Source organism: Bos mutus, chromosome 2 (assembly GCF_027580195.1).
Source record: "Bos mutus isolate GX-2022 chromosome 2, NWIPB_WYAK_1.1, whole genome shotgun sequence".
Taxonomy (NCBI): Eukaryota; Metazoa; Chordata; class Mammalia; order Artiodactyla; family Bovidae; genus Bos; species Bos mutus.
Genome location: NC_091618.1, coordinates 108,892,897 through 108,904,356, shown reverse-complemented (window position 1 = coordinate 108,904,356; position 11,460 = coordinate 108,892,897). Strand labels below are relative to the sequence as shown.

The 11,460-nt window shown below is 41.9% G+C and overlaps 1 non-coding gene across 1 annotated transcript; it reads right to left on the bottom strand.

Annotated features, from left to right (window-relative positions):
- Window positions 1-11,219: 11,219 nt before the first annotated feature.
- On the bottom strand, window positions 11,220-11,292 carry TRNAG-CCC (transfer RNA glycine (anticodon CCC)). The gene has a single exon. It is a non-coding gene; the product is annotated as a tRNA-Gly (tRNA).
- Between the last annotated feature and the right edge of the window lie 168 nt (window positions 11,293-11,460).

Genomic DNA, 11,460 nt, shown 5'->3' with positions numbered 1-11,460 from the left:
TTAACCTTCTAGGAGCTTCCCAGGTGGCTCCGTGGTAAAGACTCTGCCTGCCATGCAGGAGACATGAGAGATTCTGGTTCGATCCCTGGGTCGGGAAGATCCCCTGGAGGAGAAATGGCAACCCACTCCAGTATTCTTGCCTGGAGGATCCCGTGGATAGAGGAGCCTGGGGGCTAGTCCTTGGGGTCACAAAGAGTCAGACATGACTTAGTGACTGAATAACAACAAGGGATGAAATAGAGAGAGGGGTCTGTGTTTCTGCCCCGGGACATTCTGCCAGCTCCCAACTCGGCTCTGAAACCAGAAGATGCTCAGGAAATGCTTTTCACCTAAACTGGAGCCAATACAATGCTTACTAGGAAATACGCCAAGTGCAGGCACCCCCTCATATACCCTCTGTCTAGCATAAGCCTTCTGGGAGTGGTGTCCCAAGTAGGGTCCCGTTGGTTTGTTCTTAGTTTGGGTTTAAATGGATATTTGTAACCAAGACCTTTAAGTCATGTTCCCTAAATGACATTTCTCTTGTCCCTTAAAAACAGACAGGACCTCCTGATTATGTTACATAGCCCACTCCACCTTATTTTTTCCCACAGTGCCCTTGTCAGAGTGTTGGAGTTGATCATGATGGCTCAAGTTCAATAACCAACCACAGCATTTCCTGTGGTTTCCATTGCATTTCATTACACTGTATTAGAAAAGTATAAGAGGAAATGGTGTTATGTTACCCAAGAGAAAAGCGATGATTTTGGCAAGTTTCTGATAGTGCAGAAGCAATCAACACCAGATCCAAATGCCGCTGAAGATTTTGTCTTAGAGTCCATTCTTCCAAGATGAGTGTGGTCGTTGTTTCTGATATTATTTCCACAGTTCAAAACTCTGTATGGAAGACCAAGTAGATTGATTTCACTGGTAAGAGATATAATTTAGTGCTGTGGCTTGGATAATCTAAAAATATATGCTCCTTGAGCAAGAAGGGCCCTTGGCAGCTTCTGTTGCTGGGGCCTGTCTCTAAGAGGCGTCCTACATAGAAGCTGATGGTCCTCACTGCTACCCAGCAGCTCTAGGTGCTGCATAAGTTGAGAATCCTTCTCTGAGCTCTCATCTTCTTTGTAACCACCTTGTGAGGTGGTTGTGTGAGAATTAAATGAGGTAGTTTTGCATAGAAACAATTAACACAGTGCTTGCTGTGAGTGGAGTAGCTGCTCAATATATGGTACCAGCATTACCGATGTCGTCATCATCATCAATATTACCATCGTTATCTTATTTCCGCAACTCCTCTGGAGTCAGGGATCTTAGATTTCTATTGAGTTGTGATTTGGGGTGTCTCAGCTTTCTCACAAGAGAAGCAGCCTATTTCTTATCTGAGCCTCATTCTGTAGTTACTCTGACAGAAAATGTTGCTCAAGTCTTTTCACCTTTCAGGGCCTCTGTTCCCTTTTCTTTGAACTTAGACAATAGATCAGAGATCTGAAGGGCCTAGAATTTCTGCCCTCTCTGTCGGAACACTCTTCTAGTAATTGAAGCTTTGCCAGGTCCATCCTGCATCTTGGACTGCCTTCCTCTAGAGTCCCAGCACCTTGGCGAGGATTCTCCGTGGGGTGGGTGCTGAGAAAACAGTGACCAATGGATATTTTGTGTGTGTGTGTGTTTTCTCATGTCTTATTTCTTTTCCCTTTCATTATTCTGAGGGCTCTGCTGTAGTTCCAATCCCTTCTTATCACACTTAACTTAAAAAATTGTGGAGAACAAAAGTCATTGATCTTGTCTTTGGCCAATGATCCGAACAGGCTGAGAAGGGGGCTGACCTACAGTAAGTTCTGCCATAAATCAAGGCTGATTTGAGAAGATTTCAACAGAATGAACAATTACAATTGCTGACGTTTATTGAGGATTGTGCTAATCTTTGATATGTATTCACTAATTCTTATAACCATCTGAGGGACAGTCTATAGATGAGGAAGTTAAGGTAGAGAAATTCTGTTCCTGCTGAGTGTGAATCTAGTGTGAAGGCTGGAGCTTGGTTTTAACTCCAGCAGCTTGATCCAAGAGTCCTTGTTCTCAACCAGTTGTGAAGCACTTCTGAACAGATTTATCACAATTTTGTAAAGGTACTCCCCTGGGAAAGATGCTTAAAGGGAAGAAGGACCAGGTGAGTGCCTCCATATTACTTTCACCCCAACATTCTGCCAAACCAATGCCATGCTGATATTATCACATGGTTCTGGAATAAAGTAGCCCATGGTGGTAGCTTTGGCACAGTGCTAACTAATCTGCCTGCAAATCCAAGAGACTGGGTTTAATCCCTGGGCCAGGAAGAACAGCTGGAGAAGGGAATGGTAACCCACTCCAGTATTCTTGCCTGGAGAATTCCATGGACAGAGGAGCCTGGCCAGCTACAGTCTATGGGGTTGCAAGGATTTAGACATGACTGAGTGATTGAGCACTCACTGTGAGCTCTATTGGATGGCTTAGACAACAGAAATGTATTGTCTTTCCAGGAGTTCTAAAGGCCAGTAGTCAGGGTTGTTTCCTCCTAAAGGCTGTGAGGGAAGGATCTGTTCCAGGCTTCACTCCTTGGCTTACAGATGCTCTTTTTCCTGAGTCTTTTCACATTACATTATTTTCTGTCTTTGTGTGGGTCTATGTCCAACCTTCCCTATTTATAAGGACATCGGCCACATTGGATGAGGGCCCACCCTAATGACCTCACTGTAACTTGATTTCCTCTGTAAAGACCTTATCTCTAAATATGGTCACATTGGGAGGTACCAGAGGTTATGACTCCATCATATCTTTTTTGCAGGAGGACCTAATTCAATGCCGTAACAGCTCCCCTTTGTCATTCTGAAGTAATAATCAGCAAGGGGGCAATTTACTTTAACAGGAACTCTCCGACAGGCCTTGGAGTCAAATGGAGTAACTTTGTTAATGCCTCATTTGCTACTGTTAATCAATAATCAAATTAGCTGATTTCTAGATTCTCATCTACAAAAGTAAGAAAAAAAGAAGAAAAGGAAGGATTCAGTCAGTGTCTAACCTTAGAACCCTTGACTGTTGATGACATGGAACGAACTCTCAGTGTATCAAACACTATTTAGGAATTAGATATCCCCCAAGAGAATGTATTGTTTTCAAACTGGTTTCCTTAAAGAGTTAATTAGCCTCTCGTAGAGGAGCAGTTTACCTTCAGCACCATTTATTAATGCGCTGGTGATTCCACTTGGAACTGCCCATGTTGGTAAGCAGCGCTCTTAAGAACTATTTACAATTAACACTATTATCTCCTTTCTTATTTCATTCAAAATAAAGATGAGAATTAGAGAGGAAACCAGGCTACAGGGAATACAGACTTTAAGATGTATTTAATGAAAGAGTAACAGCATCATGATTTAATGAATTCATGTGTTGGTTTAAGGCAGATGCTGAAGAAGTGAAATGCTGACTTCACAGCTGCCTGTTGCCTAAGCCTGGGTCAGATTTACACAGGAAACCGAGTGCTTGTTTTAAAGACTTCTACACTCTTGTTCATTAAAATTAGAATGTGTTGTGGAGGAAAGTGTGTAGAGTCTAGCACTGCTACCTTTGTGTAAAAATGGGTGCAGGGAGGACTCTCTATGTCCACATTTATTTACACATTTCAGGAAGGCCTTGTGAGAAGCTACTAGCTAGGGACTAGAGGCCTGGTGGGAGGAAAACTAGGTTTCCATTATACACACTCTGAATGCTTTCATTTATTTAAACCTCATCCATTGATAAAAGCAAGTGCATGTTTTGGATAACTGCACACACTTCTGGTTGATAAGGTAGGTGGAATTAGGGGAGAGATGGATTGGGAAGTTGGGTTTACCAGATGTAAGCTATTATATAAAGAACAAATAAGCAACAAGGTTCTACAGGGTACCTACATGGTATACAGAAAATGATATTTTCTATCCTATGATAAGCCATAATGGAAAATAATATTAAATATATATATATATATATATATATATATCTCTCTCTCTCTCTCTCTCAAATCACTGTTGTGCAGCAGAAACTAATACAACATTGTAAATCAACTATACTTCAATTAAAAAGTTACTAATAAATATATATTCCACAGGGAATGTCCCTCTTTCTTTTGATTTTCCTACTACAGCTTAGCTCTGCCTCTCTTTCCATCTCTTCCTGAAAGTGGAGTATTTGAACTATTCAAAGGCATGGACATTCCAAGCTCCTTGGAACCTCGAAGAATCCTTCCAGGCTCTGGGCATGGTATGAAGTTCAGTGGAAGTTCATCTTGAGGTCTGTGAGCTCCTCTTTGAGCACGGCACCCCTCCTTTCCCCTTGTCAGAGGCTAAGACAAGCTTTCAAGGCTTGAAGAAACAATACTCCAGACCTTGTGAGAAGCTGGGTGAGAGACATTTGGCCTATGGCTTCCTCAGGCTTTGGAGACTGGGAATTCTTTGCTGTCTCTACTGGTATGTGCTATATCTGAGGAAAGCCCCTTGCCCCAATCACAGATTCTTAGGTTTGCGAGTCTGCAAACGTCAACCAAGTCAGCCACCCCAAACCCCTGTTACTTGAGTCCCTTCTCCAGCATTTGTACGCCAAGGGCTGTCCTTCCTGTGCTCACCCACCAGCTGTGCTTGCCTTCAGGCAAGATTTTACTGGCAAAAAACCACCTCCTTATATGATGCTGAACTTGAATTTCTTGTAACTTTCACCCATGACCCTGGACCTTTCTCTTTGCCATCTGGAAAGGAGTTTAATTCCTGTTTCACAGGGAGACTCCTTCAGGCGGGTTGTCTTCCCTCAGGCTCTCCTTCCAAGTAAACAACACAAGAGTTTTCAGCTCTGCTCCAGCTCCTACTCGATTTCCTGGCCCCCCTCTTCAGAATATCTGTGGCCACACAAGAGTGGGGTTCAGATCAGTGAAGGCTCAATTTTACCAGCACTCTGAGCAGTTGGGAGGAGACATAGCCATCATCAGCCTTACTCTCTATGTTGTAAATTTAAAGTTTAAACCAAGATTGAAACATCATTTACATTTTTCTTCCTTGTGAGGGATGGTGGAGGAGGGCTTTTACATCATCACATCATTACATCACACTGTTGCCTCATTTTGAGCTGATGTTACATGAAATGCCTCAGTCACTTCCACAACGTGGCTCTGAGTCCCATGCTTGCTTTATTGGAACCACAGCGAGGCCCTGCTTCCTTCCCTTTATCATTTTGTCTTGCTAGTCCATGGTTCGGAGAAGGCAATGGCACCCCACTCCAGTACTCTTGCCTGGAAAATCCCATGGATGGAGGAGCCTAGAAGGCTGCAGTCCATGGGGTCGCTAGGAGTCGGACAGGACTGAGCGACTTCACTTTCACTTTTCACTTTCATGCATTGGAGAAGGAAATGGCAACCCACTCCAGTGTTCTTGCCTGGAGAATCCCAGGGACGGGAGAGCCTGGTGGGCTGCCGTGTATGGGGTCGCACAGAGTCAGACACTACTGAAGCGACTTAGCAGCAGCAGCAGCAGCAGCAGTCCGTGGTTAAAACTCACAGACGCATTCCAGACCCAGATTGTGTTTTATGGTTTTCCTCTGGTGGGCTGACAAACCTCTTCATCTAAGTTGACGGTAAAAGTGCTTCTCTCTAGGGCAGAACTTGGGTCAGATTCTGTTCCCTTTAGAAGGGAAGGCATGCCAGTGGAGGGAGGGGACATGAAGAAGACTTGAGCATTTGGAGAGTTTTTGTTCTTTTTTCCACTTGGATCTTCCTTGCAGCACACAGGCTCTTCACCATGGTGCACAGGCTTATCTAGCTGTGGTACAAGGCACGTGTAATCTTAGTTCCTTCACCCAGGATTAAACCTGCATTCCCTACTCTGGAATTCTTAACCAACGGACCTCCAGAGAAGTCCCTTAGAGAGTTTTCTGACCAGACTCCTTTTTTTCCCCTTACGGTCATAATGAGCACTGGAATTTGTAAAGTGTGGAGATAGATAACTGTATTTCTGCTCGTGAAAACAAGTTGAATTTCTTAGAAGGGTATTAGCAGCAGTGGGTAGAGAGTAAGGAGGAAAATGAGAAGAGCTTACACTTCTCTCAAGGGTTCAAGAACATGGAGAAGGAGCCAGGAGGTTCATTGTCTTATGTTTTCAGTACTCAGAACTTTAGCACTTTTCATTTAGGATGGCTATAGAGTTCCAGAAAAGAAAATTGAAAAAAACATTTTGGGATTAAAGTTCACTGTTAATTTTTCTCTCTCACTCTCTTCTTTTTTTTTTGAAGAGGAAATGTAGGAATTGTTACGGTTAAAAGCGACTTGGACATTAGGATCCTCTTTTGTAAGATGGGTCAGTAAAAGTAACTGTTGTGTAATAGTTGTAAAGATTATGTGAGAAAATGCAGGAAGAGTCCTCTGGGTGAACCCTGACTCATTTGAAAGGCTCCGTGAACACACTATTATTATCATGATGGCTGTGGAAACAGTGGCCGTTTTCCCCCCCTCTCCTCTCCACTGATCATTTTTGGCTCAAAAATAATGAAGAACACTCTATTAACTAGAGCTAGTCAACAAGGTAATTAGAGGTGGAGATCTTCCCATTTTTCAGTGGTACTGGAGCAGAAACGGGTCCTACTGGGAATGTTGTTAGTGGAAATTGCTCTGTGAGACAGTCTAAGCTATCTGTTCTGCTCAGCCAAGTCGGAGTGTCCAGCTACATTCCTAGTAATATCTTCAGTGTGTTAGTGGTAGGAGGGCCAAGTGCTTCCTTGGCCCAGCTAAGATCCCCTCATTTCTCTCATTAGTATTTCCAGGGCTAGAGGCAGCCACAGTGACTAGGATCAGTAGGGTCACGGTGTCACTAGTAACACCGACACAGTCCACCCCATTACCCCCAAGTGGTGTTTAGAGGATTATTTCTCTGAATTGTAAAAAATACAGCCATAGGAAAACATGGGATTCACAGGGTCTTACTCTGCTGTTCCTTTTTCCTTTTTCTGATCTTAAAAGCCTAGAGATTCAAAGAGTTGATCTGGGGTCAGGACAGATCATCTAAGGCCTTTATTAAGATTAATGAAAATTATTTACACATAAATATATGAAACAACAACAATAAATAAAATCAACAACAAAAAAGAAAAAAGAGAGAACAAAATACAGTTAGAAGATTTCAAGCACCTGAGGAGTGATGTGCAAGTGCTTTTGTTATTTTACCACAAGTGAGAAAATTTTTTAAATAGAATCTAGGAAAACAAAACAGAGTGTGTATTTATATATGCTGAAAACTATGCATTTCTCTATGCATAGTAATTATTGGCTCGGAGAAGGCAACGGCACCCCACTCCAGTACTCTTGCCTGGAAAATTCCGTGGACAGAGGAGCCTGGTAGGCTGCAGTCCATGGGGTCGCTGAGGGTCGGACATGACTGAGCGACTTCACTTTCACTTTTCACTTTCATGCATTGGAGAAGGAAATGGCAGCCCATTCCAGTATTCTTGCCTGGAGAATCCCAGGGACGGTGGAGCCTGGTGGGCTGCCATCTATGGGGTCACACAGAGTCGGACACAACTGAAGTGACTCAGCAGCAGCAGCAGTAATTATTGGCTAGGTAATATCATATTAGATTAATTTAATAAAGATTTTGCTTCTGTAGATCCAGTATTGAAGTTTAGAAAACTACTCTGTAAGATGCAATTTCTACATAATTACAGTGGCTCTGAGCGTGAGTTCTGGCATCAGCCTGCCTGGGTTTGAACACTGGCCCACACTTGGGTAAATTGTTCACCTCTCTGTGACTTCATTTCTCTGTCTCCAAAAAACATACCTCCAAAATATATAAGGAACTATTCCAACCTAATAGCAAAAAGCCAAATAACCTGATTTAAAAAATGGGCAAAAGACTTGAATAGACATTTCTTTGAAGAAGATATTCAAATGACTAACAGGTACATTAAAAGATGCTTAATATCACTAGTCATCAAATAAGGTGAATTAAAACCATAATGAAGTATCACCTTACTCCTGTTAGGGTCGCTGTTGTCAAGAAGACAAAAGATAAGTGTTGGTGAGGATGTAGAGAAACTGAAATGCTTAAGCATTGTTGATGGGAATGTAATATGGTATAGTTGCTTTGGAAAACACTATGAAGTTTCCTCAAAAAATTAAAAATTATCCAGCAGTCCCACTTCTGGGCATTTAATCGAAAAGGAGTGAAATCAGACTCATGAAGAGATATTTGTACTTCCATGTTTATTGTAACACTGTTTAAAATAGCCAAAATGTGGAGAAACAAATGAAATATTCACCAATAGACGAATGGATTGAAAATATATGTGGTATATACACACAGTGGAATATTATTCAGCCTTAAAAAAGAAGATAATTCTTCTATATGCCTCAACTTGGATGAACTTAAAAGACATTACACTAAGTGAAATAAGCCAGTCACAGAAGGACAAATATTGCATGTTAATACTTAGATGAGGTATATAAAATAGTCAAACTCATAGAAGCCAGGAGTAGAATGGGGGTTGCCAGGGACTGAAGGGATTGGGCAATGGGAAGCTGTTTTCAACTGGTATAAAATTTCATTTACGCAAGATAATTGAACTCCTGAGATCTGTTGTATAACGTCATGCCTAAGTTTACAGTATTGTATACTTCATTTTTTAAGAGGGTGGATTTTGTGTTGTGTTCTTACCACATTAAAAACAAATGAAAAGCAAAAAAAAAAAAAAAAACAACACCAAAAACCTGTATCTAAGAGAGAGTTGTGTGCTTAGTTGCTCAATCATATCCGACTCTTTGAGACTTCATGGACAGGCTCCTCTGTCCATGGGGATTCTCCAGGCAAAAATACTGAAATGGGTTGCCATGCCCTCCTCCAGGGGATCTTCCCAACCCAGGGATTAAACCCAGGTTTCCCACATTGTAGGCGGATTCTTTACCATCTAAGCCACCAGAGAAGCAAACCAGGTAAGGGGAGACCCGGATGGTTAGGGTTAGGTAAAATCATTCATGAAATGTACAAATGCTTTAAGAACCTGACATGCACTCAGGGTTAAATAACCATTATTATATTTTTATTATAGCATTGGGAACCCAGGTTGCTTGGATTACTTGATCCAAGTTACCATCATTAGTTGGGTGGCATCATGCTTAAGTTCTAGTTGCCATAAGTAAGAGGGAAAAACAGACCTAGAGGATTGAGAGTAAATATTTTACTTAGGTGTTTGACTGGCTGGCTTTGGTCAGGGCTTATGCTGTGCAGCTATAGCAGATTGCTTTCCATCTCCAGCTTCTCAAAAGGAGCTGAAATGAAACTGTTCAGGGCAGCTGCTGGTATACAATGTGATAGGATGCTGCGTTGCTTTGCAAGACCTGTTTCAGACTAGGGCATTATTTATTTCCAGGGATGAATCAGGCAAGAGCTGTGATCTGGCTCTTTCCTGGGCAGATGCTATGTGCAAAAAGAGCTTAGAAAGCTTGTTAAACCAGAATCTGCATTAGAACCCTGGTAATTTTAATTCCTCATATAGAAGAATGGATTGACTCATATTTTGTTTTAAGAAGTGAATCACGGAGTTGAAGAATGCCAGCAGTGTATCAGCAGAATTGTCGTATTTTTCAACACGCAAAAACTTATGAAACTGTTGGCCAGTATTATCTTTATAAACAGTGGTGTAGATTAAGTTGTCACAAATAATTCATAAATATTAAAAAAACTTATAATTTTGAAAATGTTTAGCTCTTCCATCCACACTGATGGGACTGAGATGTCTTGTGTTCCTGAGAATTGTTGGGATTAATAAAGTGGAGAAGAGCCTAAATTGATAATTTTTCTTACATGCTCCTGGAAATTTCCCTCATTAAATGTTGGGCTGGATTTCCCAGAGAAGTTTCAGAGTTTCTGGGGAGATTTTAAATAGAAAAGGATTCTCTTCAGCCTGGATGACGTGGACATGCCCTGCCTACAGGCAGAAAAATGGACAAAATGATGTCTGATGCTCCCTTTTTCTGTGACCACTGAACCCTAAGTCTCAACTTAGACACAGGCTCCTTCACAGTGTCTCTGGACCAACAGGTCATGAGAAATCTCTATGGCAACAAACCAGCATTAGGGAGTCCCTTGCAGAAATACTCAAAGGCTTGAGGAAGTTACAGGATTTTGTTTGAAAAGACACACTGACAGCACAAGTAATGCAGCTGGTGAGCTTGATCTTAAGTGCTAGACTGCACCTTAGAAGGATTAATACAGGCTTATTTCTGCATTTATTCAAGACATATTTACTGAACACTGGTCTATATGCCAGCAGTCTGCTAGACAAGGGAATAGGAAGATAAGCAAACCAACGTGGGTTCTGATTTCATGAAATTTATACAATTTGATAAGAAAGGCCAATATTACCTAGCTTACCTGTCACACAAATACATAATTACAGAGTGTAAGCTCCCTGAAGTAAATTACAGACTGCGGTGAGAATGTGTAAGATGGGAATGTCGTTGGAATGAAAAGATGGTGGTAGGAATTTGGAATTGTATGGGCTTGCCCGAGAAGGGGTTGAGTCTGTAGGATGAAGAAACTAGATAAGCAGGTAAAATGGGAACGTTCTAGGGAGAAGCATGGGCAAAGGTCCTCAGATGGCAAAATGAAGACAGTAGCCTAAAATGAAGGTTCATGAAGTGTGCTGGGACAATGGGGTTTATGTCATGTGTTATCTTAGTCAAAGGGCAATGGGAACACACTGAAGGGTTTGGGAAAGTGGAAGTGGGGAGAAAAGCAGCAAGATCAGACTTTAATTTGGGGCAATCTGACTGCAGTGAGGAGAAACCGTTGAAGGTACACAGAAGTAAATATGCTGTAGTTGAGGTAAGAGATGATACACGCTTGGACAAATGGTTGCCGTAGAGGTGAAGAGGAGTAGATGGACCCGAGATCTCCTTAGGAGATAAAATTGATGGTACTTGGTGCGGGACCCAGAAAGAGTTGGTGGGGCAAGGGAGATAGAAACGCCAGGTTTGAATGTATTGTTCACATAGAGCTACATCAGACAGAGCTGGATTTTTAGATCAGATTAAGGGGAAGATCTGGAACACTTTCTTGGTCCCTCTAAACTAAGTGGGGAGGGACCTCCCTAGCTTGATGTGGTAGAAGACGATATCTCAATTCATCTTTTTTTTTTTTTAAATATTTATTTGGCTGTGCCAAGTCTTAGTTGTGGCATGTGAGATCTAGTTCCCTAGCCAGGGGTTGAACCCAGGCCCCCTGCATTGGGAGTGCAGAGTCTTAGCCACTGAACCACCAGGGAAGTCCCTCAATTCATCTTGACCAGAGATTCCTGGAGAAGCCCCTCTAAGGTATCCTGAGCAGTGGCCTCAGTCTTCAGTTTACCTTTTTTAAAAAAAAAATTAATTTATTTATTTTAGTTGGAGGCTAATTACTATACAATATTGTAGTGTTTTTTGCCATACATTGA